Genomic DNA, 22,680 nt, shown 5'->3' on the forward strand with positions numbered 1-22,680 from the left:
CTCTTGACAGCCCGCTCAGCTAGTCCATTCAAACTGTGGATATTCAGGGCTGCTGGTGATGTGGCGAAAACCGCAGCGTGCAGAAAACTCCTTGAAGTGTTGGCTGGTGAATTGACTGCTGTTATCAGATATCAGTATGCACGGAGCACCGTGGTCTGCAAAATGGCGAGCAAGCTTTGAAATTACCCCGCGGGAATCAATGTCAAACCACCCAGAATACGAATCGACAAGCACCAGGTACTGCTTGCCATGCCATTCAAATATGTCAGTTGCCATTGCAGACCACGGGAGAGCAGGAGCCTGATGTGAAAGAAGTGGTTGCTTTTGTTGATTAGGTGCCAAGCTGTTACACACTGCACAGGACACCACATTCTCAGTAATATATTTGGCCATAAAACATGTAAAACATGTTTCTTGCCCGTAGGACGGTGGCTTCAGCGTCTGGGTGCCTACATGGACAACGTCATAATACTTGCTGTGCAGCGAAACAGAGGACACAGCCTTATGTCCTTTTACAATAATGCCATCCTGCACACTGGCTCATCACGGATGGCAAAGAAAGGGCAAACTGGCAGCGGAATGTTGTAGTGTTTGTCTGGCCAACCGCGCTTAATGACAGAGGCGAGCGACCGTAAGGTACTGTCAGCAGCAGTGTGGGCAACAGGATGAGGGAATAAAGGACACAGTCATTACGATAAAGTCATCATCCGGTGAGGACGGACCCTCACAGGCCTTCCCGGGTGCATGCGAGAGAGTGTCAGTCGGGTGCATATCCTTACCATGTTTTTAGATCAGAACAATGTCATATTTTTGAAGTTGTAGCAACATCCGCTGTAAACCGGCTGTAAAGGCATGAATCAGTTTGTTAACTATGCTTAGAGAGTGTCCAGCTTTAAGTTTCTGGGCACACACATCGCAGAGGACCTCACATGGTCCACCAACACCGCTGCGCTGGTCAAGGAGGCACAGCAACGACTGTTCTTCCTGAGAACTTTGAAAAAGACTGGTCTGCCCCAACAGCTGCTGACAACCTTCTACTGCTGCACCACAGAAAGCATACTAACGTATGGCATCTCTGTGTGGTATCTTAGCTGCACGGAGGTGGAGAGGAGAGCTCTTCAGCGCGTCGTTCACAGAGTGCAAAAGATTATTGGGACAGAGCTACCAGCCTTGGGGGGCATCTACTACACACGGTGCCTCAGGAAGGCCGTCAGCATCCACAAAGACTCCTCACACCCTTGTGATGGACTGTTCGAACTCCTAACTTCCGGCAGACGTTACAAGGCCTTCTAGGCCCACACCTCCAGACTCAGGAACAGCTTCATCCCCAGAGCTATAGCTGCTCTAAACCGGCCCTGCTGAGAGCCCCCCCCCCCACCCCCACGAACTGTCTCCCTCGGATGGTCACGTCGCACAGACACATTTGCACTTTAGCCTGTTTTGACTGTTTTACTGTTTTACTGTTCTTTTTATAAATCATGTTTCTCGGGGTATCTAAATCTACATTTTATTAGTTGTTTAAGTTATGACATCGGATGGAAGCTGCATACCAAATCTCGTTGTATGTGCAATGACAATAAAATATATTATTATTATTATATTTTATTTATATTATTTATTTATATTATATTTATATTATTATTATTATTATTATTATTATTATTATTATTATTATTATTATTATTATTATTATTATTATTATTATTATTATTATTATTATTAATAAGAGGGGTGGGGTGTTAAATGGGATAGTCAATGAGTTAAAGGGAAAGAGAGTAAAGGGATAGTTAATGACCCCAGAATTAATGAGAAAGGAAGCTCACAAAGGGATAGGAGAGTATGGCCAAGTGTAATAGAGATCGAAGTGAAAGGTGAGATGCGTAAGGAATTAAACGTATTGTATATGAATGCGCGAAGTATAAGAAGTAAAGTAGATGAGCTTGAGGCTCAGTTAGAGGTTGGTAGATATGACATTGTGGGGATTACGGAGTCGTGGCTGCAGGAGGATCGGGCCTGGGAACTTAATATTCAGGGTTATACATCCTATAGGAAGGACAGGCAGGTGGGCAGAGGAGGGGGGGTAGCTCTGCTGGTGAGGGATGGAATTCAGTCCCTTGCGAGGGAAGACATAGGGACTGACGAGGTAGAGTCACTGTGGATTGAGTTGAGGAATTGAAAAGGCAAGAAGACACTAAGTGGTGTTACCTAGAGACCCGCAAATAGTAGCCCGGATGTAGGGTGTAAGTTGCAGCAGGAGTTAAAACCAGCATGTAACAAAAGTAATGCCACTGTGGTGATGGGGGATTTCAATATGCAGGTAGATTGTGAAAATCAGGTTGCTTCAGGACCCCAAGAAAGAGAGTTTGTAGGATGCCTCCAAGATAGATTCTTGGTGCAGCTTGTAATGGAGCCGATTCTACTACTCACCTGTATTCTAGTGATGATCACACTATCAACTCCGCATGTATTTGGGATGTAGGAGGAAACCAAAGCCCTGGGGGAACCCCATTCTGTCACAAGGAGAAATAGTCAGGAGGACAGGATTGAACCTGGTTCTCTGGCACTGTAAGGCAATAGCTCTACCTGCTACACCAACTTGCTGCCATATTTGGGATATGAGAGGAAACCAGAGCACCTGAGGAAAATGCATACTGTCACATGTAGAACATGTCAACTTCAGACAAAGACATAACCCAAGGTCAGGATTGAACCCATTTCACTAAAGATGAGAGGCAGTGGCTGTGCTAACTGAACCGCTGTGCTTCCCTTATGATGTAATGAATGAAATGACTATATTACTATATTATTGGACTAGTTGGTGAAAAGCTGACATCCTATCTGACCTGTCAACGGAATTAGAGAGATGCCAATGTATCTCTTTCAAGCCAATCCTGTCTGAGTTTACAGAAAGAATATACTTAGAGAAACCTTACAGGAAAAGCTCTTGTACCTGAGGTGTACACATACGAGTGTGCCCTTTAGCACAGGGAATCACCTCCACTAATGTTTTTACACATCTTTCTTATCCACAGTGGCAGTATGCTATCCTTATATATGATGGTGTAGAGAATATGTTGTCATTCAGTTCACTCATTTGCTCTCACAGTATAAACACCACTGGGGATAAACCTGTTGTGTGTGGCTGACATTCAAAAAGCAGAGCGAGATACTTCATATTAGCCCATACAGTGGTTGCAAAGGAAACACCATTCACTGTGATTTCTAACTTTATGAATATAACTGTTGCCCAATATGTTGTTTTGTTTTTCTGGCCATCCCACTTTGTTGCTTGTGAGTTTATTCCCTATAGGTAGAAAACCTGAAATTCAGAACCCTTAATTCACAAAATGGGAAACGTGTGTTTTATCCAGAAGCCATCATTGCCCAAGTTGTGCTATTCCTGTTGTCTTTCTTCAGATCATCCCTGGAGCACATTCTTGTCAATCTGCCACTGGTATGTAAGCACTGGAAAGAAAACCAGGACAGATCATTCACAGTTTTCTGATTTATCGTTGATGGAAGCTGAGGATATGACTGCCAGCACAACATCAGAAAACCCACAGCCAGGAGCTGCCTTTTCTACGGAAGTACGCATCTCGTATTTCAAATAATTTTTATTTTCCCTCACTCTGTATTATTTTATTGAATAAAAGACAATAGGAAATATTAGTTTGCTGCTATAACAGCTGTATCTGGATATCCATTCCTGTCAGTCATGCTAAATTTACTTGACTGCACATTGTATTGAATTGGCCTCCAAAATTCATCCCATTTATTTAAAAAAAACATCTTTGGAATGTACTGTGAAAAGCTTTGCGAACCAGTCAGCAGAAAGACAATACATGACTGCAGTCCATCCATTGTACAGCTGCTCCTTGACCTACGATGGGGTTATGTTCTGATAAAGCCATCATAAATTGAAAATATCGCACGTCGAAAATGCATTTAATACAATCCAATCACGTGACTGGAAGTGACGCGCGGCTCGCTGCCGTTGCCGAACGTTTGCAGTATCGTAAGTCGAAGCATCGTAAATCGGGAAGCATCTGTATAGATATATGATAAGGGAATAACGGTCAGTGTAAGGTAAAGGCAGCAACGTCTGATCAAGGATAGTCTGTCATCAAAGGGGGAGATAGTTCAACTGCTCTCTGGTTAAATGAATGGCAGATGCTGGTTTACACACAAAGATAGACAAATGCTGGAATAATTCAGCAGGTCAGGCAGCATTTATAGATATGTTTATCTAATCCTATCTTGGGTTGGCAGTGAATTGCTTTTCAAGAAAAGTCAAGAGTGTTTTATTGTCATATGTCCAGAAATAGAACAATGAGATTCTTACTTACAGCAGCACAACAGAGACGTTTGAGGTATAAATACATTTGAGGTATAAATAAAATACAAAAATAAAATTGAGGTATACAAAAATATTTAAGGAAGGAAAGGAGACATAATGAGACCACAGTGAAACAGGTTAAATAGGCAAAGACCTATTTGCAAATAGTGTAAAATGTAGGAAAATGGTAAACTATAATTAACTTGATCTTCAAGTTCATTGATTATATACAGGAAAGAGATCAAGAACCTTGTGTCAAGGCAACAACCTAGCCTTGAAGTCACAGAAGGGATGGTCATTGATCCAATGAAATAAGGAATTGAACACAACCCTGTCCTCATCTACAGAGCTGCTGAGAGATGATCGACAGTTTCAAGTTCCAAGATATCCCTACCACCAGCAACTTAACCTAGTCCCTTCACAATGATGTGATGATCAAGAAAGCACATCAGCATATTTAATTTCTGGAGCATCTGCAAAGATTCGGCAAGTCCATAAATATACTCTTAAAGTTCTACAGATATCCCATGGAAAATATTGATAGTATGTGTCTGAGACTCGTGAAGCAACTTTTCTACTCTGAAGTGCTCAAATCTGCAGAGAATGGTGAACACAGCCCAGTCAAAGACCCTAATCACTTCCTACCATCCAGTCTAGCTTCACGATATACTGCATCAGGAAGGCTGAAAGCATTGTCAATGATCAACCTGGCCATTCCCTTTTCTCTATTCAACCTCCTGGGAAAAAAGTATGAAAGCTCAGGGTTCAAATTTAAGAACAACTTCTCCATTGCTAATATCTTGAACAATGATGAGATGGGCTATAGCAAGGCGAAGGAGAGCTTAGTAATATAGTGTCAAGACAACAATCTCTCCCTCAATGTCAGCAAGAAGGTGGCTAATTCTTGGCTTCAGGAAATTAGATTATGTGCATGCCACTCTCAGCATCTAGTGGCAAAGTGGGTATGGTCAAGAGCTACAAGTGCCTAGGTGTAAATATCACCAATTTGTTCTGGACAAGCATGTTGAAGCTACGGCCAAGAAAGCACACCAACACCTTAACTTCTTCAGAAGACAAAGGAGGTTTAGCACGTTTCCAATGACCCTTACCAACTTCTTCAGATGCCCCATAGAAAGTATCTTAATCTGTTGCATCACAGTTTGGCAACAGCTCTGCTGAAGAGTGCAATGAATTGCAGTGCTGTGAATGCAACCTAGTCCATCACACAATCCAGCAATTGAAGATCTATTAGATCAATACATGGAACTGGAACAAAAATAAACTGCAGATACAGGTTTATACAAAAAATAGACAAAATGCGGGAGTAACTCAGTGGATGGGGCAGCATCTCTGAAGAAAATGGATAGGCGATGTTACGGGTCGACACCCTACTTCCGAAGACCCTTCAGCATTTTGTGTCTTATGAGGAAAAGCTGGACAGGCTAAATTTGTATCTTCTGGAGTTTGGGTGATCATTAGGAGACTTGATTGAAGCATGAAATCTTGAAGGTTCTTGGCAACGTGAATGTAGGAAGGAAGTTTTGTTTTATTTGTGGAAGAATATAAAACTAGGGGAATACAGGACTGCTTATAAATAAGTGGTCACTCATTTAAAGCAGAGATTATGTTAATTTTCTTTTCACTGAGAGGGTTGCAGAGGAGTGGAACATTTTTCGAAAAGCCAGCGGAAGCAGCACATTTAAATAATTGTAAGACAGAGATAGATTGATATTTGATAATATAAGAAGTAAAGGGTTACCGTGGGCAAATTGGAATGCAGAACTGAGGCCACAGTCAGTTTGATCGTGATCTTATTTAATGATGGAACACGTTTGAGACCAAGTAGCCTACCCCTGTTCATAATTCATGTATTACATTTTGTGCATTGCCCTAGTTTGATCTTAATTCGATAATGTCAATCTACTTAGAATAATTTAACACCAATAACATATAAATTTGTAGGCTAAATCATCTGCAGTATTATTCATACCCATGTGTAGCAACATCTTGGCTAATGAGTAGAGAATTATAATTCTAAGATTCTTTCTGGTGCAGCAGATTAACAAGCAAAGAGGAAGGTAATTGACTTAAAATATTTTCCCTCAATTATTTTTATAATTTCAATTTTTTAAATTATTTACTTTACAATTAAAAAGTTCAGCTGTCTGTGGCATGTTTAAAAATGGGCATCATCAGGTCCATCCCATGTCCAGTTGCCGTAGATTGGTACAGGAGAAAAGCAGGCTCTTCAGCCCACCATGTCCATGGCACCAGTTGTACCCAATTAACCTGCAATTAATCCATAGTCTTCAGTGCCTTGGTGACGATGAAGAAAAGGGCAAGTTCAGGCCTGAGGAAATTACTGTAGGCGATTCTGGTTGAGGAGACAGCAGGGTTTGGTTCAAGGAATGGAATGGTGTTACGGCACGCAGCTGCTCTCTCTCTCTCAAGCATTGGTATTGGAGCCAATTTTTTTTCATGGTCCGTGAAAGAGTTAATCTTCTGCAATATCAACTTCACAAATCCAATCATGTTCTTATCTATCCTCCAACAGTGTTAAATGGTGAAAAAAATTCTCAGCAGTAGTTTTCATTACTGCAAAACAACAAAATAAAAAAACAAATTTCTTTGATATCTGACAAGCCAAAACATTGAACAAAATCTTCACCATTTGTGCTGCATTTTCAATCGGTATTGTCAATAGTCTGCACTATTTGATATGTCCTTCCATATCTGAATTCCTCTGGCTAACCATCTAGTGAGATACTGTCGATTGGTTATTGCATGTGAACCAATCCTAGAAGAATAGCATCATTAACCCCATCTTACTGTATGCTTTATATTAACACCCACTTCCTACACTAAGTAGTCTTGGAAGCGGTAGTGATGAACTAACAACTAACAACCTGCTGTACCACTATACTATGTGTTACAATTAAAGATGACTTTAAACTCCAGACCTGTGCAACAATAATCATTTACATGGTGTCAGACAGCGTGAAGTAACTCACTGCGTCTGTATATCGGGTTTTATTTGTGTTTTATCAGTTTTATTTGTATCACCATGGCTCACTCGTGCTGCAAGCCAGCACAGCTCATCTTCAATTCAGACATCGGGGAACGATGGAGGCTATTCGAGATCGACTTTGAACACTTTGTCAACATCGTCCAGCGTAATGAACCAGATGCTGTCAAAGCTTCGCTTCTACTTAACCTGGCAGGACCTGAGGCTCTGATGAGAGCGCAGACTTTTGACTTTGCTCCAGCGGTTCTCGACGCCAACGATCAGGTAGTTGTACCTGCTGTGACTGTGCATGACCCAATGTCTTACTGCATAAATTCCTGGAACTATGCGACCTACCCTCAAACCATATCTTAGAAAGAGCAAAATTCTTCGCGAGACACCAGCTTCCCGATGAGTCTGTTGAAAGATTTATTTGCGATTTGAAATATATGGCTCAGCGATGCCGCTTCGGGATTATGTCCAACGAATTAATCAGGGACAAACTTGTCAGTGGCATGACTGATCAAAAGCTAAAGACTGAGTTGCTGCAGAATGCTGACTTAACCCTTGAACAAGCTGTGCATGCCTGCCATACGTCTGAGATTGTGGCTCCACTTAGTGACCAGTTTGACACTCAGAAAAAGAGTATAAACTTGACGGGTTTCAACAAACGATCAAAACCGACAGCTAACAGAAGATTTATGAACGAACCGCCGTAAATGGTTAACCGGGGATTTATCAATGACCAAAGATGTCCAAATTGTAACTATTTCGACAACAAGGGACGCATGTTCTGTCCAGCGTACGGCAAGCCATGTAATTACTGCAAGAAAATGAATCACTTAGCCGTTGCCTGCAGGTCCCGTGGGAACAGAACTTCCAGCTCAGCGTCTAATCTTCACCTGTTGCAACAAGACCAAACATTTCCAGACACACAGGACCAGCTCGAAGCTGCCCACGAGGACAATCCAATTAGCACATATGAGGAGTCCACTGTGCATACACTCCTCCACTCAGCTGGTAAGCTTTTGGATCTGTCTGTATCGATGTTAATTAACAACAAGCCTGTGAAGGCCAAATTGGATACTGGGGCCCGCGTGAATGTAATGTATCTGCATGTCTACAACAAGATAAAAAATAATGAGACCTTGACTAGAGACAGCACTACCTTACATGCTTATGGGGGGGAGGTCTTGGAAGAACTACCTTTAAACGTGTGCTGCAAAACACCACAAGAAATCTGACTTTCTATATTTTAAAATCAGACTCTGTGACTCTTCTGGGCATCCATGCATGCCCAAAACTAGCTGGAATCAGCAAACCCACAGACTGGGTCTCCACCATGGTTGTCACATATAAGAAAGACAAAAACGAGCTCCGAATGTGTATTGATCAAAAAGACTTGAACACTGCCATCAAGCGCCCGCACTATCCGATGAGAACCGTCGAGGATGTCGCTGCACAAATCTGGCGCTCAACAGTTTTTTCTGTACTAGATGCAAAAAGCTCGTTCTGTCAGATACCTGTGGATGACGAGTCATCAAACCTTACCACGTTGGCCACAGAATTTGGCAAATTCAAATTTCTTAGAATGCCATTCGGCATCAACTCTGCCAGTGAGGTTTTTCAAAGAACTATGGAACAACTGTTTGAAGTTCTTGTGCCATCAACATAGATGACATCCTGGTTTATGGCAAGGACATAGCGGAGCACGACAACAACCTTAAGCTCATTCTGGACAGGGCACGTGAAATCAACCTAAAATTCAACCAGAAGAAATGCAAGTTCCGGGTTCCCGAGGTCACCTATGTCGGAAACTTGTTCACTTCTGATGGTCTTAAGAAAACTGTTGCCATCAGGGAATGCCAGCCCTTACCGACGTGCTAAGCCTACAACGATTTCTGGGTATGGTGAACTATCTAGGAAAGTTCATACCGAATCTCAGCAAACTAAGTTCACCACTGAGACAACTCACCCACAAGGACACTGAGTGGACCTGGTACCAGCAGCATCAACAGGTGTTCAATTTTTTTAGAATCCAGCTGGCCAGTGCTCCCACCCTGACATACTTTGATCTGAAGCGTCCGGTCACGATAACTTGCGATGCCTCACAATACGGGCTGGGCGCAGCCTGCCTTCAAACATCTGCCGATGGGACTGTACTACCTGTATCTTATGCCTCCCACACCATGACGGACACCAAACAGCGCTATGCCAAGTTCGAGAAAGATCTACTAGCTGTGGTCTTCGCTTGCTCCAAATTCAATGACTTCATCTTGGGGAACACTTTCACAGTCGAAACAGACCACCAACCCCTTGTAACCATCCTGAACAAACCTATACACGCAGCACCTGCACGACTGCAGCGCATGATGATGCAGCTCCAGCGGTTCGACTTCAGAATCGTTTACAAAAAAGGAAAGGACATGCTTGTTGCTGACACTCTCTCCCATGCAACACGTGCATCCATTGAATGACATCCCTATGAACGTAATGAACTTACGGTTCTCAAGATCGACTTCGTTCCCACGGAACACCTGCGTTGCCTGGCTGAACACACAACCGCTGACGGCACTCTACAGCTACTCTCATCCATAATCAAAAGAGGCTGGCCAGACAGACAATCCAGCACACCACTGGAGGTGCAGCCGTTCTTCCTATTCCACGAAGAGCTGGTAATACAGGACGGTGTCATAGTTAAAGGTCACAAAGTCGTGATCCCTTCATCCTTACAAGACAAATACTATAAAGAGGCACACAACGGTCACCCAGGTACTGAGGCCACATTGGCCCACGCACAGAGCATGATCTACTGGCCCGGTCTGGCCAAGTACATACGGGACAGAACAGCTTCCTGTCCCATCTGCAACAGTTTGGCACCACACCAACAGAAACAGCCTCTGCTACAACAATCCCCACCAGCACTGCCTTGGACGTCACTGGCAGCAGACATTTTCGAGTGGCACGGTAAACACTACCCAGTCCTAGTTGACTCTGACTCCAACTGGTTCGAACTCGATTTGCTGCCCACCATCACATCTGAAATGGTAATTCAAAAACTAGAGAGACACTTTTCCACATTTGGCGCACCAATCCGCCTGCAAACTGACAACGGAAGATAATTTACCAGTCACGCATTCAAACACTTTGCCAACCGATGGAACTTCCACCATGTCACAAGCAGCCCTGAATACCCTCAAAGTAACGGGCTCGCTGAACGGGCTGTCAGCGGCCCAAAACAACTCATGGAACGCTCCCACCTGGCCAAGTCAGATGTGTATCTCGACCTTTTAAACCTCAGAAACATCTCCAGAGATGGGGTCCTGGGTTCACCTTTCCAACGCCTGCTGTCTCGGACAACACGACCTCCGATACCAATTGCCCAGCGGAAACTGGTGCCACAGGTGTTTAAACCAGCTGCGGTCCAGAAGCGAATCCAGGAGAAACACAACATCCAGAAACGATCCTATGACAAGTCCAGTAAACCACTGAAGCCGCTACTGCAGGGTCAAGTCGTCCTTTTACAGACTACTGTGGGACATTCCCGTCTGGGTTTCGTTGTCTAAGGAACCTTGTCAACGTCGATGGTGCCCTGTACAGACGGAGCCGGCAACACTTGCTGCTTGTAAAAGAATCTCGTCCACCACCAGCCGATCCTTTTGCTCCACCTCTACTGTGCAAACCATCTGCTGCTGCTGCCATCACTAGACCCAGCATGTCCCTTTATCCGCCACGACCGGCGACCCCATCTAACAACGCTACCTCTCCCGCATGCTCACTCTACCGGACGCCTAAATTGTCCCCAGCTGCTTTTTCCCTTCCGGGTTCACTGCCTCCCTCCCCCACTAATTTTACTAGTATGGAGGGAGAGGGGTTGGTCCGTATTTAGAGATACAGTGCAGATACAGGCTCTTGGGCCCACCAAATCCACACTGACCAGCAGTCCCCACACACTAACACTATCCTACACACTGGAGACAATATAATTTTACACCAAGCCAAGCAACCTACAAACCTGTATGTCTTTGGAGTGTTGGAGGAAACCAAAGATCTCAGAGAAAACCCATGCAGGTCACAGGGAGAACGTACAAACTCCGTACAGACAGCACCCATAATCAGGATCGAACCCTGGTCTCTGGTGCTGTAAGGCAGAAGCTCTACCGCTGTGCTGTCCAAATTATGTTGATTCTTTTCCTCAAATTCTAATGAGAATGTATCTTTATGATGTATCAGTGTGTGCTGCTCCTGTAACGGAGTCTGGTGTTCCTGTAGGTACACAAAAATGCTAGAGAAACTCAGCGGGTGCAGCAGCATCTATGGAGCGAAGGAAATAGGCGACGTTTCAGGCCGAAACCCTTCTTCAGACTGATGGGGGGGGGGGGGGGGTGGGGGGGGGTGAAGGAAGGAAAAAGGGAGGAGGAGCCCGAGGGCAGGGGGATGGGAGGAGACAGCTCGAGGGTTAAGGAAGGGGTGGAGACAGCAAGGGCTAGCAAAATTGGGGGAATTCAATATTCATGCCATCCGGACGCAAGCAACCCAGGTGGAATATGAGGTGCTGTTCCTCCAATTTCCGGTGTTGCTCACTCTAGCAATGGAGGAGACCCAGGACAGAGAGGTCGGATTGGGAATGGGAAGGGTAGTTGAAGTGCTGAGCCACCGGGAATTCAGGTAGGTTATTGCGGACTGAGCGGAGGTGTTCGGCGAAACGATCGCACAACCTCCGCTTAGTCTCCCCGATGTAAATCAGCTGACATCTAGAGCAGCGGATGCAGTTGATGAGGTTGGAGGAGATACAGGTGAACCTTAGTCGCACCTGGATCGACTGCTTGGGTCCTTGAATGGAGTCGAGGGGGGAGGTGAAGGGACAGGTGTTGCATTTCTTACGGTTGCAACGGAAAGTGCCCGGGGAGGGGGTGTTACGGGAGGTAAGGGAAGAATTGACAAGGGAGTTGCGGAGGGAGCGGTCTTTGCGGAAGGCAGACATAGGGGGAAATGGGAAGATGTGGCGAGTGGTGGGGTCACGTTGGAGGTGGCAGAAATGGCGGAGGATTATTTGTTGTATTTGCCGCTGGTGGGGTGAAAGGTGAGGACTAGGGGGACTCTGCCCTTGTTGCGAGTGCGGGGATGCGGAGAGAGAGCAGTGTTGCGGGGTATGGATGAGACCCTGGTGCGAGCCTCATCTATGGTGGCGGAGGGGAATCCCCGTTCCCTGAAGAACGAGGACATTTCCGATGCCCTGGTGTGGAACGTCTCATCCTGGGAACAGATGCGGCGTAGGCGGAGGAATTGGGAATAGGAGATGGAGTCTTTACAGGGGACAGGGTGGGAAGACGTGTAGTCCAGATAGCCATGTGAGTCAGTTGGTTTGTAGTGTATGTCGGTCAGAAGTCTGTCCCCTGCGATGGAGATGGTGAGGTCAAGGAATGGTAGGGAAGTGTCGGAAATGGTCCAGGTGTATTGGAGTGCCGGATGGAAGTTGGTTGTGAAGTGGATGAAGTCAGTCAGTTGTGTGTGGGTGCGGGAGGTGGCCCCAAAGCAGTCGTCAATGTAACGGAGGTAGAGGTCGGGGATGGGGCCCTGGTACGTATTGAACAAGGATTGTTCAACGTACCCAACAAAGAGGCAGGCGTAGCTGGGGCCCATGCGTGTGCCCATAGCTACGCCTTGTGTTTGGAGGAAATGGGAGGAGTCAAACGTAAAGTTGTTGAGGGTGAGGACCAACTCCGCTAGGCGGAGGAGAGTGTCAGTGGCTGGGTATAGGTTGCTCCTCTGGTCGAGGAAGAACCGAGGGCTCTGAGGCCATCCTGGTGGGGGATGGAGGTGTAGAGTGACTGGACATCCATGGCGAAGATGAGGGGATGGGGGCCTAGAGAGTGGAATGCGCGGAGGCTGCGGAGAGTGTCTGAGGTGTCTAGAACATAGGTGGGAAGGGATTTGACCAAGGGGGATAGTATGGAGTCAAGGTATGTGGAGATGAGTTCGGTGGGGCACGAACAAGCAGAGACAATGGGTCTACCGGAAGAGCCGGGTTTGTGGATTTTGGGGAGAAGGTAAAAACGGGCCGTGCAGGGCTGGGGAACGATGAGGTTGGAAGCTTGGTCGGGCAGGGCGTGGGAATTGATGAAGTCGGTGATGGTGCTAGATATGGTGGCCTGGTGCTCGTCAGTGGGGTCATGGTCCAAGGGTAAGTAGGAGGAGGTGTCCGAGAGTTGGCGCGTGGCCTCAGCTTTGTAGAGATCGACGCACCAGACTACCACGGCACCTCCCTTGTCGGCTGGTTTCTGGTGTTCTGGTGTTCTGGTGTTCCTGTACCTGTCCCTGCATGTGCACGAGCTGTCCCTGCATGTTCAATAGAAATCATGCTTGACTAATCTTCTGGAATTTTTTGAGGATGTGACAAGTTAAATGGATGAAGGGGTGCCAGTGGATGTAGTGTATCTAAACTTTCAGAAAGCCTTTGATAAAGTCCCGCACGGGAGACTGGTGACTAAAATTAGAGCTCATGGTATTGGGGGTAGGGTGTTGACATGGATAGAAAATTGGTTGGCAGACCGGAAGCAAAGAGTAGGAGTGAACGGTCCCTTCAGAATGGCAGGCAGTGGCGAGTGTAGTGCCGCAAGGCTCGGTGTTGGGGCCTGCATGTGTGCGCGTGCCGTCCCTGTATGTTTTACGCGCATTGTCCCTGTATGTTTTACGCGCGTTGTCCCTGCAAGTGTGTGTGCTGTCCCTGCATGTGCAGCAGCTGTCCCTGCATTCCGCGAGCTGTCCCTGAATGTGCGCGCGCTGTCCCTGCATGTTGCGCGTGCTGTTCCTGCATCCGTGTGCGCTGTCCTTGCATCTGCGCGAGCTGTTCCTGCATGTGCATGCTTCTGTGTTGGGCAGGGAGATCATGTGATATGGCTGCTCTGAATGTAATTATTTCACAAGCTTTGAGTCATGATGAATCTTAAAACCTGAATGCCTGATTAGTTAATTTTCTTTCTTGTAAATAAACCTTTCCCTCTGTTGGATTTATTTACTATATCTCAGTGTTTTCGGAAGATTTGGCTAAGTGGATTATGAAATTGTATTGAAAAACAGTGATGACTCTCACGTATAAGTTGTAGGTGATTTTGCTGCACCTAAACTGATTTCACTGTTTTCATGTGCACAGGATCTCATTTGTTGAAGGTTTTCCTTGCGCACCAATGTGAACGCTGACCATAACAAGAGACAGTGGCTTTAAAATATCATAGGTCAAGGCAAACATTGCTTTGAACAGAAGTGGAATACCATAGTGTCCTGACTAATAACATTGGGAGTCTGGTATGTATGACTAGGTTTGAAAACCATTCAAATTGTATATGAAATAAATGGGCATGTTTAGTTTAGTTAAGTTTAGAGATACAGTACGGAAACAGGCCCTTCAGTCCACCGATTCTGCGCTGACCAGCAATCCCCGCACACTAAAACAATTATAAATTCCAAGTTAAAGAATCAGACCTAGGGTAAGAAAATTACTGAGTGCATTGTTTCATTAAATAACTTATCCTCACTGGGAGATTTGCTCCCATTTTGGATCTTGCATTTGGTGGTAAATTTGCTATCATTGCAATGGTCATCATTTTCCATAGTCTGTCAGTTTTGAACAGTTTGAACAGCCAGGTGCTGCCATTGCCTAAATTAAGGTCACATTTTGACAGACTACAGATCTAAAGCCCGAGAGAAGGAATACAACAATTGAAGAGGCAATTTAAAATGAAAAATGAAAGGAAAACCTCATAGTTTGACAGTTCGTTAGACAATTAAACATTGAGATGTATAGCATCTATGTCACCAGCAACAATGGCAGCAAATAGACAAAGACTTGAGTGAAAATGTTAATTAACAACTAGAGACTTGACAGGTGAAATGATACTGCCACAAACTGTTCATTAATAAGTGAAAATGCTTACTCAAGCAGATTCCGAATTACAGACATTTGGATGAATGGATTGCGTCATTTGCAAGATCGACATCAGGAAAATGTATCAATTGTTATAGCAAACCATGAAAATGGGACAACTTTAATGAGAACGTGCTCGTTGAGACAGGTTAACTATACTGTCTCCCTTATAAATCCATTGGAAAAATATTTTCAGCAACAATGTTTTATGTTCTAACCTTGACATATTTATAGAAAAAAATAATGATGGTATGTTCAAAGACAGTTGCAGTGGCAAAACAGGGTACAAGGCACATATTTGCAATAGATCAGCCTCAAAGCTGGTCTGCTGCAGACCCATATTAGCCACACATGTTGTAAAGAGTCAAGCTGAGAAGGAACTGGTCTGGCAAAAACAAACTGCTCTCCTAGTGAAAAAGAACAAAGTGTGCCGGCTGGACTAAGAATAGTTGTGCTTAGGTCAGACAAAATTGTACAGTACCTTGCATAAGTGAAACTGCAAAGTCACAATAAATTAAAATGCAGATGAATCGTGTTTGCTATGCACTTTCACCAAGTGTCTGCGCAGAATTACAAGTTTCAAAGATATACACAAAATTGAATTTCAACCACCAATTATTGACAAAATTAGTCAGTAGTACCTGTCCATCAACTCTCATAAGGGCACAAATCATGCATAATATTAATCAACAGAATGAAGTCTGAGCCCATGATTTCTTTGATCATTGGCTTCATCAGGATCATCTGTTGAATGTTATGTACAGTGAAACCCTGTGGCCTGAGAGAAGTTTGCAAGAAATCTCACAAACATAATGTGATGTCAAGAAAACCAAATACATGTTTTTACCACAGGAAAAATCTTGGTTTGAAATATCATATCAATGGCCTATAAACATTAAAGGAAAAGGTAGAAACCATTATATAACCCTAAGATTATTGCCGAGTTCAGGTTGTTTCTCGGGATAGTGCATAATTGGGCATGCTTTAATAGTACCCAGGCCATTACATTATGAAAACGCACGAGAAAACAATGCACAGCAAGGAACATCAAAATGCATATGTCATATGTAAGAAAAATTGATAAGTGAAACTTTCCTTTCTCTGTAAAATAACGCAACTGAGTTGAAGTTGGAAGGTGATGTTTAGGGCCATGGTTGAGATGCAGTAGTAAGAATGAGCAAGATAAATGTTTTCTTTTGTATTTTCCAAGGAGTGAGCACAATCATGCACATTTGAGAAGAACGCATTTTAAATACATTTTGGAATGGAGAAATTCCTTCAGATTCAAACACAGATTAAAATTCAGCTCAGTTTAATGTCATATACACCAGGGTGCAATGCAATTTCATGCTCACATGAAGCCCACAGAGTAAACCGTATATATGCAGTAATGATAAATACAACAATAAACACAATAATGGGTGCAAAACTAAATAGTGCAAGATTGTAGTGCAATCCAAAGAAGGGTTAAGAGTAAGAGTACATAACAGCACCTCCAACAAGGGTGTGTGAAAGAGATAGACACAAAAAGCTGGAGTAACTCAGTGGGACAGGCAGCATCTCTGGAGAGAAGGAATGGGTGACGTTTCGGGTCGAGACCCTTCTTCAATCAAAGAGATGATTAAAGTGGTATAAAACTTTAATTTTATTTGCAATCAAAGAGATGATTGGTTCAGTAGTTTGACAGCATTTACCACCTGTATTCTTTACCCAAGGAAAAGATAATTGCTGGCAATATTAGGTCCCAAATCAGTGATATTAAATCTGGCCACATTAAGGTTGCATGAATGGGCAACGCTTCTGACATGGTATGACACTACAACTGGGTGTAGGAGTTCCAAACATTATGGATATTCTGTCCCAGCTCCTGTGATATCTCATGGTGACAGTCATTAAAGGATTTTGTTCTTTGCTTTTTTTCTCCCCATGTTTATATGGTGATTATTTTGGACAATGAGCATGTAGAGTACCTGCTTTATAACCATTTTATAGATATTCACATTTTCATTAGGATTTTTAAAATGAACACATAAATTGTTTGTTTTTTGTAAATAAACTTCTTCCTCTTTTACATGTACATTTGCTCGGTCTTGATGCATACTGAGACATTAAACTAATCAAGCAGTTTTTTTGGATTGATTCCAAAGATCCCAATAAAGTGGTATACAACTTTAATTTTATTTGCAATCTTTAACATAACTACCTGATTCTCTTGTCGGTATTGCTCTAAGAAAGGATATTGATCCCCACTTCTCATCTAGTTAATTTCTACTAATTTATGATGGCACTTTGATGTGTAATAGCTTCACTGGATGTGATCGTTTATTTGAAAAGCAAAACACTTGATCTTTATACTCCAAACTCCTGTGGCAAATTCTCATGTTCCAGGTGTGGTCATTGTTACACATTTACAAAGCAGGTACCACTTGATTTTTCTGTCCAATAGAGGAACAGGGCGTAGACACAAAGAGAACATGAAATCCAGGCATGTAGCTGCACTGAAGAATTGAGTTTGTTTAGTTTATTGTTCGTGTACCGAGATATAGTAAAAAGCTTTTGTTGCATGCTAACCAGTCAGCAGAAAAACAATACACGATTGCAATCAGTATACATATACATGATCAAAGGAATAATTAAAATAATGTTTAGAGCAAGATAAATCTGTGAAAGTCTGATCAAATATAGTCTGAGGGTCTCCAATGAGGTAGATAGTAGTTCAGGACAGCTCTCTAGTTGTGGTAGGATGGTTCCGTTGCGTGATAGCCAAAGGGAAGAAACTGTCACTGTATCTGGAGGTGTGTGTTTTCACACTTCTATACCTTTTGCCTGAATGAAGAGGGGAAAAAGAGGGAGTGACCAGAGTGCAACTAGTCCTCAATTATGCTGGTGACCTCAATTATGTTGGTTTGTGTGATGGTCTGGGCTGCGTCCACAATTCTCTGCAATTTCTTGCCGTCTTAGATGGAGCTGTTCCCAAACCATGCTGTGGTGCATCACAAATTATTATATTACTGGTACTTGCTCATTAGCTTTTATTTCAGACTTTAAGAAAGACATTTGACTAACAATCTATGGACATAAATGGAAGCTTTTGATCTCAAGTTCAATGGTTTGCATTGGTAGCTCCAAATTTGATAACGCTTCCAAACTGAATTAAACCAAGATATTTGAAAACCATCTTTGTTAAGTAGAAGAGTCAATATTGTCTGCAGCCTCCTGCATCCACCAGGGAGACCATCCCACTAATGTGGCTGCAGATGTGAAGAGAACACACAGGAAAGATGGTAGATCAGGCAAAGGAATGCATGGAAAGATGCAAACTGCTAGAGTAACGCAGCAGGTCAGGCAACATCAGGCAGCATAGCAGTAGAGTTTCTGCCTCAGCGCCAGAGACCCGGGACCAATCCTGACTAAGGGTGCTATCTGTACCGAGTTGGTATGTCCACCCTGTGAATTTTCTCCAAGATCTTTGGTTTCCTCCTGCACTCCAAAGACGTATAGATTTGTTGGTTAATTGGCTTGATATAAATGTAAATTGTCTCCAGTGTTTGTAGGATAGTGTTAGTGCATGGGGATCGCTGGTTGGTGTGCCGAAGAGCCTGTTTCCACACTGTATCTCTCAACTAAACATCCCTGGAAAACATTGATAGGTGACCCTTCAGACTGATTTTGTGTTGTGGGGAAGAAAGCTGTAAGAGGGAAGGGGTAGGACAGATAACGTCCTAACACAGGCGAGAAGGGTTTTTGATAGTCAGATGGTTGGACAGCGGCCAGATATGAAAAAAACAGAATGTGAGAGACAAAAGGATTGAAGATTTGCAAGTTGTGAAGACAGCAGAAGGAATATAGGGGGAGGGGGAATGAGGGGAAGGGGAAAAATAGGTACCTGTCCAGCTGGGTCACAACACAGGGGATGCAAGAAATGAAGATGTGAGGGAGATAGAGAAGGCGGAAGAAGAGGATGATTTGTTAACATTTACCAAAAATAGGAGAATTCAATGTTAATTCTGTTGGATTGTAAGCTATCCAAGTGGAATATGAAGTGCTGCTCCTTCAGTGTGCATGTGGCCTCACTCTGGCAGTGGAGGTGGCCCTGGACAGAAAGGTCTTTATGGGAATGGGAAGGGAAATTGAAATGGATAGCAACCAGGAGATTCATTCAGCAGAGCAAATAATGGGCACTGTGTCAAAAACAGATATTGCTGTAAACTCAGGTCAGGCAATATCGGTAGGCAGAGAAACAGGGTTAACTTTTCATGTCATCACTGTTAACCTTCATCAGCACAGCGTCACTGTGGTGTGACTAGTCTCTCTCATTAGCCATGTTTTCTTGTCAGCATTTTTTTGGCTTGCATTTGCTCCCGATCTCTATTTGCCAATTAGGCTGACGTTGCTATAATTGGAAAGGGATGATTTATTTCCAGGCGAGGATTCAGTGTTACCTGAAGTCTACACAGCCCATGTTAACGTATACAGTTAACAGTTGCCCATGCCTTTCCAGGTAGCACATCTTCTGATAGGGTGAGAGCTCTCATGAGTTACTGGCATCTGGCTGGAAAACATACACTGTGGGCAATGGAACAATGGAAGGTCAGCTTGACACATAGATCTGGCAGCGCAGCAGACTTGACGCTGAGTGAAATAGCTTGGTTTTAGTTTTAGAGATACAGCATGGAAACAGCTCCTTCCACACATAATTCACACTGACCATTGATCACCTGTTTGATGTTCTATGTTATTCCACATGCACATCCACTCCATACTCATTAGGAGCATTTTTTTTCTATAAAACCTGCATATCTTTGGGATGTGGGAGAAAACCAGAGCACCCAGATGGAATCTATGTGGCAACAGAGAGAACGTGTAAACTCCACACACACCATCTGAGGTCAGCATCGAACCAGTGTCTCTGGCGCTGTGAAGCTGCAGCTCTACCAGCTGTGTCATTCTTGACCCATGAAGTGCAGCATTGTTCAATATTTCTGGAATTGTAGAGTAACCATAAACTTGTTGTGTTCTGCAGATATCCAAGCACCTTTCTTACATTAGGAATGAACCTCTCTGTAGCCCACTAGCATATTCTTGCAGTCCCATAATCAATTTCCTGCTAATTTTACAGGAACAATGGGGAAGTGATAACTACTCAATGAAAACGTTGATTGCCAACCAACAGTGGTGGCTTTCTACTTAACAGTCCAAGACAAAGAGGTGGCAAGGTTTTGCTGTGGAGACAAAGGATTACTGATGCTGCAAACCACTGGAGTAACTCAGCAGATCAGGTCGCATTTATGGAGAAAAGGTGATGTTTCGGTTGAGACCCTTCCCCGAACGTCACCTATTCCTTTTCTCCAGCTATGCTGCTTGACCTGCTGAGTGACTCCAGAATTTTGTGTCCATCTTCAGTGTAAACCAGAATCTGCAGTTCCATCCTACACAAATGTTTTGCTATGTTTGGGCAAAGACTGCCTCTACATGTGACCTGTGCTTAAAGAATAAAGTCTGCAAGTGAATTTCACAGCTACACGATATATCCTGTCAGAGGGCATCACTTCATTACCATCTGCACCTTCCTCCTCCACTGTCATTCCCCTTAGGCTGGTATACAGTGGGCAGAAACTGATGGTCAGTTTAGACAACAATGATGTGCGAGATCCTTTCCAAAGGCTTCTGCAGGAGATCTCACACATTCTGTTAACATTCTTTTTATTTCCTTATGTTGCCCATTGCCTCCCTACACTTCTTGATCAGTTGGGGGGGGGGGGGGGGGGCGGAGAAGGTGAAGGGGGGAGGGGGGGGGGGGGGGGAGGGGATGGAGGGGGAGGAGAGAGGGGAGGAGAAGGAGAGGGAGGAGGAGGGGGAGGATGAGGAGGAAGAGGAGGATGATGATGATGATGATGATGATGATGATGATGATGATGATGATGATGATGATGATGATGATGATGATGATGATGATGATGATGATGATGATGATGATGATGATGATGATGATGATGATGATGACGAGGACGAGGACTGGTCTCTCCAAGCTTGTCAGCCAGTCAAAGGGATCAGAGTGTCACAACCATCACCACACTCTGTAAAAAAAACTTGCTCCACAAATCTCCTTTAAATTTTTAAACTTTGCCCCTCGTACCTTAAAGCTATGCACTCTGGTATTACATGTTTCTGGGAAATGCTGAGGAAAAAAAAATATATATTTAAAGGTTTATATATAGAAACTAGCATGTGATGTACAGTAATTTTTTTAAGTAATTTTCACTGAGCTCTTCTCCAGGTTAATTCCCATCAAATCTGTGGATAATTAATATTGTAATATCATGAAAGTGAAGGGCTTTTCATTTTTGTTCAGACTGAGATGCCTGTGTGTGTGGCCACAGAATAGTAATTACTATCCATACATTTCATAATGGAGCCATAATATAGGTATTGCATGTAGATTTCTGTGGGTCACCCCACAAGCAAGACAGCACACAGTTCGAAGCTGGATTGTGCAATATGCATTGCTGGGGAGTTGCAACCACTTTCTAATTATCGTCATAGAGTCAAACAGTGTGGAAACAGGCCCTTCACCTCAACTTGCCCACACTGATCAACATGTCCCATCTACACTAGTTCCATCTGTCTGCGTTTGGCCCATATCCCTCAAAACCTGTCCTATCCATGTACCGGTCTATTTATTTATTACAATTGTTTTAACAATTCCACGATTGCTCAGCACATACATGCACCATTGCAATTTGATTACTATACAAATGCCATTAAATCAAATTTTACAACGTTAGTTCTTCCTATAATCAGTTTGCATGCCAGCTTCTCACCTCAGCATGATTTCACATTGTTAGAGCTCTATTCTTGAAAAACGGTTAGCTTTCCCTTTAATGTCAAAAGGCTGAGACATTAATGAACAGAAAATTATGTAGCATTTTTATGCTTTGCAGAATTGGTTCCAAGTGGACATTCTCAGAGCTGGAAGTGATAATTTGTGAAAGTTGTCCTGAAATGAAGCCTCAAGCCCTCTGAATTCATGATTTAGATAGTGTAATTTCATATCTTTGGAAAATTGTCGCAATAAATTTCAGCAATGGTTCCAAGATAAACAATTTTGTAGCATCATTACAGATTTACAGTAAATTTAACTTTAACGATGTTTTGCATTTCTATCTCCAGTTCTCTCTACTAGTCTGATCACCCTCCTGAGTGGATGATGTGAGCATTCTCTCATTCAATCTACCATTAATTTTCCTAAAGCTGGCCTAATTGATTTGAGTTTGCAACGGTTTCTGTCATTTCCTCTGATGTTGATTCTTGTGTTTCTAATTTCACCGTAAAGAAAATTATGTAGCTAAGTTCCAAAGTAATAAAACAGGTCCCAGCATCATCAGCAGAGTTCATGCTGCCCAGTTTTGTTTTTAT

The sequence above is a fragment of the Amblyraja radiata genome, chromosome 5 (assembly GCF_010909765.2).
Source record: "Amblyraja radiata isolate CabotCenter1 chromosome 5, sAmbRad1.1.pri, whole genome shotgun sequence".
Classification (NCBI taxonomy): domain Eukaryota; kingdom Metazoa; phylum Chordata; class Chondrichthyes; order Rajiformes; family Rajidae; genus Amblyraja; species Amblyraja radiata.